Below are 6,605 nucleotides of genomic sequence, written 5' to 3'. Positions count from 1 at the left end.
AAGCAATCGAAAAACACAGATTTACGTGGTTCACCAACATTGTGTTGGCTAGTCCACGGGCAGAAGGAGAATAGTATTATTAGGAGGTGAAAATCAGATTACAATGATTAGGTTACATAATGGGGTATTTATAATACCCAATCTAACCTAATCCCACTAGGAACCCATGATCCTAACCCCACTAGGAACCAATGATACCAATCCCAATCCAACTAGGAACTCATGATCCCAATCCAACTAGGAACCCATGATCCTAATCCAACTAGGAATCCGAAATCCAATACTACTCCGAATAGGAAACACTGATTCAAGGCATTACGACAAATCCAATTATAAATTTAGGATTTGGATTGAAAAAAATGTAACAAGTCAAATCATCCTATTTCTTACTAGTTAATTAACATCAATACAGTTAGAATTTTTCCATTCAGATAATCTAATATTATTTTTTTGGGATACATAATCTAATATCATTGATCCAATAGAATCATATATAATAAGGAAACTAGTAACTACAAAGATTGTTTCTGCAGTGAAAAGTTTATTCAAAATTTACCAAGTCTGGTGAATTTTTCTGATTACTCTGTGGTATTCAGAATCCATAAGATATCTCAGTACAGTCAACTTATTTTAACCTATTTAATTCATTGTATATATGCTTATATCCCTATTAGTAGTATAATATGTAATTAAATATAATAAAATCTGAATTATAAGAAATCCAACTAGAATTTTAGGAAACATATATTTTAGGAACTAAACTAAATCCATAAGAAATCCAACTAAAAAATGTAACAAGTCAAATGGGTGAGAACAAGTATATAAAAATCTCATATATATATATATATATATATATATATATATGAGTAAATGATCCTATTTCTTCATTTTGTAATAGAATATTTTAGTGTTTTACTTATTTCTTAAAATTAAAATGCAGGGTTTAATACTTCAAGCTTTCATTTGGGTACTTTTAATTGTTACATCTAATTTAGTAAGCATTGGGGATGGGAAGATTATGTTTAATGTGAAAGATTTTGGAGCAGTTGGAGATGGAAAAACTGATAATTATAATGTTAATTAAATTTAATTGAAATTCAAATTAATGATGCAGGCCTTGCAATTTCGAAACTGCAACAATCTTGGAATAAGTGGACTAAAATATATTAACAGTCCAAAAGCACACATTGGATTAAATAGATGCAACTATGTCTCTATTTCTAATATTAATATCTTTGCTCCTGAAAATAGTCCCAATACTGATGGAATTGATCTATCTCTTTCACACAACGTTTATATTTCCGATTCTATTATAGGAACTGGTAATTCTTTATTTAATTATTTTACTTGTTTTCATGAAATATATTATTAATTGATTGTGATATTTTATAATAATAATTATTATTATTGTTATTTTTTTTTTGGTGACAGGTGATGATTGTATTGCTATCAATGGAGGCTGCTCATTTATCAATGTCACCAAAGTTACATGTGGACCAGGTCACGGAATTAGGTTAGTAGAAAAATATTACTAAAAATTAACACTAAATTATCTAAATGTAATTAGGCTTAATACATCATTTGCCCCCTGAACTTGTCCAAAAAGCTTGATTGGCCCCTGAACTTTCAAAGTATTCTGATAGCCCCCTGAACTTACATAAAATGTTCAGTTAGCCCCCTGAACTTGCGTAAAATGTAATCAATTGATCACTCGGTCGTAAAAAAATAAGTTAAATGCAGAAGATGTATTTCACGTATCTTAGAATGTTATTACATAATTAAAAAATAGATTAAAAATGAAGTTATTGTTTGCTCAACTATACAACTTGTCTTCTCTAATATTAGAATCGTATACTCCGATTTTGGTCGTTTTATTTTTTTAAAGACTCGTGGAATATATCTTCCACATTTAACTTACTCTTTTACGGCCGAGTGATCAATTGATTACATTTTACGCAAGTTCAGGGGGCTAACTGAACATTTTATGCAAGTTCAGGGGGCTATCAGAACACTTTGAAAGTTCAGGGGGCCAATCAAGCTTTTTGGACAAGTTCAGGGGGCAAATGATGTATTAAGCCATGTAATTATAATGAAAATGATTTGTTGCTTAAGAATTTATCTATTTTATTTTTTGGATATGGAAATATATAGTGTAGGGAGCTTAGGAGATCACGGAGTGAAGGACATCGTGGACCAGGTTCATGTTCGTAATTGTACATTCCTTAATACTCAAAATGGTGTAAGAATCAAAACATGGCCGGTAAGTATAACAATAATTCATAATAAATAATTAATAACTTAGATTTAACATAATATTTTATTTATTTATTTGGTCCATCTAGGGAGGATCAGGGCATGCTAATCAGATTTCATTCAGAGATATCATACTTCATAACTCTAAAAACCCTATCATAATAGATCAACATTACTGCAACGGACACAAATGTGCAGAAAAGGTATAATAAAACTATGTTAAAATTGATTTAATTTATTAATATACATATAAATATTTCTTTTTTATTTAATGCAGGGTGTAGCAGTAAAAGTGAATGGAATAATATATAGTGGAGTTAAAGGAACATCAGCAAGCAAGCAATTACATTAGATTGTGATAAAATAGGTTGTGGTAATATAATAATGGATCATATTAACATAAGCTCATCCAACCTGGGAAAGCAGATTCATGCCTTTTGTAACCATGTTAATGGAAATTATAACCAATTCAGCAAATGCATGGGTCAAAAGGCCCAAAACTGTTACATGTGAAAAATATGTTGTTTCCTACACTCTTGTCATTTCCAATCCCATGCTTTGCACTTCATTCTGTTCAATCCCTTGTTGTGATCTGCCTCCTTCTCACACTCTTTGGGTTTTGTACAGGCACTTTTTGAAACAGTGTCAATGTTTGGGTTTTCGCCCAAATGTTACTTCAATTAGTGTTTGACTCGTTATTTTCTATTGCAGAGAAGTGAAATTATCAGTGAATTGAACAAAAGCCAATTAAGGGTATGTGTTAGTTCTCACTTTTTCTGTTGATGCTCTGACTGTGAATGTAAGGATATGTGGTTTTGTTTCAGTAGAGAGACAGAGGAAGAGAAACTTGGTGGTATATGTTCTGGTTTGGGCCTCATGGTGCTAGCTCGGTTCATTTTTTTTAATCGATTCATAGGGTCAGTGTTATGGAGTAAATGGCATGTGATGCTAGTTTAAGGTGAATAGGAAAGTTGTCTCTATCTTTTGGGTTCAAGATAGAGATTAGAATCCAAAGAGCTTTTTGGATATATTTTGTTAAGTAAATAGGAAATTTGTTTCTATATGTTGATGAAACTAACTCTACAAACAACTTTTGTGAACATATTAAAAGTATATATATTGTAAATATTGTACGGTTTGTTTTCAATCTTTATTATATGGTAGTTTTTTTGTGGTTAATTTATGTTGTGATGATTTAATTGTAAAAAAATAGTGATTTAACTTGAGTATTTGCTCATTATTATATAACAAAAAAAATTAGTTATTATAAACATTTTAGGTATAACATCCATTTAGATCCTCAAACTCAATTAAGACTCTAAACTATCAAAATCATCAATTAGATCCATGAACTAGCTAAAAATCATTAATAGAGTCCAAATTCTAAACAAAAAATATTCAATAGAGGACTCAAGGATAATAATTCGATTAAACAGTTTCAGACATTCTTGCCCAAACTCATTTTGAACCAATACAAAGATTATTACAGCCTCTATCAAATAGTTAGAGTTTCCGATTTAAGATAGGTTAGGGATTTAATTGTTGATTTTTACTTAGTTCAAGGATCTAATTGATAGAAAGCAAAACTTGATGTGTTTTATTAAGCAGTTGAGAAAAAACTGAAATCCTCTCTATAGAAAATAAAAAAAACTCCTCATCCTTTTCTTCTTCCTTCCTCTTCCCTTGTTCTGTCAATCTTCCTATTTTGTTGATCTCCTTTGAGGAGGATGAAAGATCTTCCTTCTTCCTCCTCACATCGGGTTAGGTTTCTGTATTTTTTATTGTCTTTTTAGTTTGTATTCATATATTTCTTCGGAACTCTTTATCCGTCTGATTGTATATGTTCTCTATTATTCTGTGGTTTATGCTTTTTTCGGATTTAGCAAGAGCGAAAATGATTTATCTTGTCTGTAGATCAATAAATCTACGCGGTTGCAACAAAAAAAAGACCCAAATTCGAATGTTCGGAATGGTCTAAAGGATGAAGTTTGGATTACAGATCTCTTTCTACAGATTTGGATTAACGAGAAATATATTGTTGTTTTGTGTTTTTTGTGCCTTTTATGGGTTGTTTTTGCTCTTTGTAGTCATTTTCATCCATTCGTGGATATTGTATTTACTTTAGTCCGTAATCATGTGAGGTTTTATTCCTTACATATTTTGCTTGTTGTACTTCTTTATGTTTTATCTAATGAAATTACAAGCATTTCTCAAAAAAAAAGATCTAATTGATGATTTTGATAGTTTAAGATTCTACGTGACATCGAAGCTTTAGTTTGGGAATCCAAATGGGTGTAATGTCAATATTTTAATAATGAGATTTTTTTTTCATTGTAATTATTTTTATTAAGAGAAGTTTTTATCAATTATAAATAGGTTTTAATAAGTGAATTTTTTTTTATTATTTTGAATATGTTTTAATAAGGGGTTTTTTTGTTATATAATTAGTTATTAATAAGTGATTTTTTTATTATAATTAGTTTTAATAAATGAATATTTAATTATTATAAATACTTTAATAACGGTAGATTTCTCATTATTGCAAGTTATTAATAAGTGGACTCATTCCCGTTATGAAAAACAATTAGCAAGGCAACGTTTAATAAGAGGTCCATAAGTGGTTTTTCCACTTATTAAAAGTTTTTTACTCATTTTGCATTTAAGAATTCAGAATATAACATCAAGATGTAGTGTTTAGAAACCCCACTATAAACTTTCATCAAAACCAGAGAGGGAGAGCGATGGCAGTGATTTAGGGTTCTTGCTTCTCACCACCGTCGTCGCCCTTTCTCACTACCGCCGCCGCCCTTTCTCACCACTGTCGCTGTTAGAAGAGACGATGTCGATCTGTTAGGTTTCTTTCTTCTCACCACCGCCGTCGGCCTTCTTCTCACCACCGCCACTATCCGATGAAGATTTTCCTCTCGTCGCCGCCGCTATGTCGGATCTATTACTGATTTCATGCTCCTGTTGAGAACCTACACCTTTTGAGAGTTTTTTTTGGCCTCTGGTTAGGTTTCTTCCTCTCGCTGCCGCCTGTGTTGCCGCCGCCACCGCCGGTGCCGTCTCCTTTGTGTCTAGTCGAGATCGCCGCCGGTGTTGCTGCCTGTTCGTGACCGACTATCGGATCTGTAATATTCTGTTCTGTTTGTTTGGGTATTGACACTTTTTGTTTGGTGTGTCCGTGATTTGGTGCGTCCATCGCCGTCTTTTAGTTCGTGTATTTGGTGTGGTGGTTGTTGTTTATGATATATAATAGACAAGGATTAAATAATATTGGATTTTGCAGCAATAATAATTGGGCAAGGATGAATAGTATGGAGGGATGCATTTTACAAATGAGATTGGATACAGACCAGAGATTCCATAACTAATAAAATAAAAAATCCTTTATTAACCTAATTGACAATTGAATAAGCTAGTACGTTGGGGATCTTGTTGTGTTTGGTTTTCTTTTCTTTGTTTGATCAGAAAATTCAATTTACTAAAAGACGATGGAAGATCAGTTTCAGCTATTAAAGATTGTTGAGGATGGGTTCGAGTTTGAAGCGACAGACAGCGGAGGAGAAAAGACCGATTATAAGTGGTGCTTGGTTGGATCACTTGTGACGAACAAAAACTTTAATTTTGAAATTTTCAAACATCGAATGGCTAGTATATGGAGGTCAGGGAAGGGTTTAACGATTTCTAAGATTGGAGGAAATTTGATTTTGTTTAGGTTTTACCACCCATATGATCTAAAATGGGTTAGTGAAAATGGTCTGTGGACTTTTGATAATCAATTGTTGATGTTGTATACTTTGAAAGAGGGGGAGATCCATCTGCGGGTCAATTCACACATACAAACTTCTGGATACAGATTCACGGTCTTACACAGAATTTGTTTACTGAGACAGTGGCACGGGCATTGGGAAATTTCATTGGGTCTTATGTATCTATGGACTCAAAAGCAAAATGGATAAATGAATATAGCTATCTTCGTGTGCGAGTTAGCGTGGATATCATACAACCATTACAAAGGGGAAAAAAGGTAAGAAGGGCAGGAGGTGATTGGTTGAACTGTGTCTTTAAATATGAAAAATTCCAAACTGTATGTTTTATATGTGGTCTAATTGGACATTTGGATAGACATTGTGAGATCTTTTTTCGGAGTAAGGAAGAGGACTTAGTAAGGGCTTGGGATGCTTCTATAAAGGCTCCCTTACGCCGTGTTAGTGTGATGGGAGGAGAAAGATGGCTGAAGGAAGAAGCTAGGCCCGAAGGAATTAGGGTATATGGCTCAAACAGAGATGCTGGTAGTAGTATAGCGGGACAACTGAAGGAACCAACTCCTAGACATAATCTCTGGCATC

At 32.8% G+C, this 6,605-nt stretch overlaps 1 pseudogene; it reads left to right on the top strand.

The window, feature by feature from the left end:
* The first annotated feature begins 934 nt into the window (after positions 1 to 934).
* Positions 935 to 2,766, top strand: LOC136203871 (probable polygalacturonase At3g15720; annotated as a pseudogene).
* Positions 2,767 to 6,605: the final 3,839 nt, after the last annotated feature.

This window comes from Euphorbia lathyris, chromosome 8, assembly GCF_963576675.1.
Source record: "Euphorbia lathyris chromosome 8, ddEupLath1.1, whole genome shotgun sequence".
In the NCBI taxonomy this organism is placed as follows: domain Eukaryota; kingdom Viridiplantae; phylum Streptophyta; class Magnoliopsida; order Malpighiales; family Euphorbiaceae; genus Euphorbia; species Euphorbia lathyris.
Note: the sequence above shows the minus strand (reverse complement) of the source record. Positions and strands in the feature narration are given on the sequence as shown.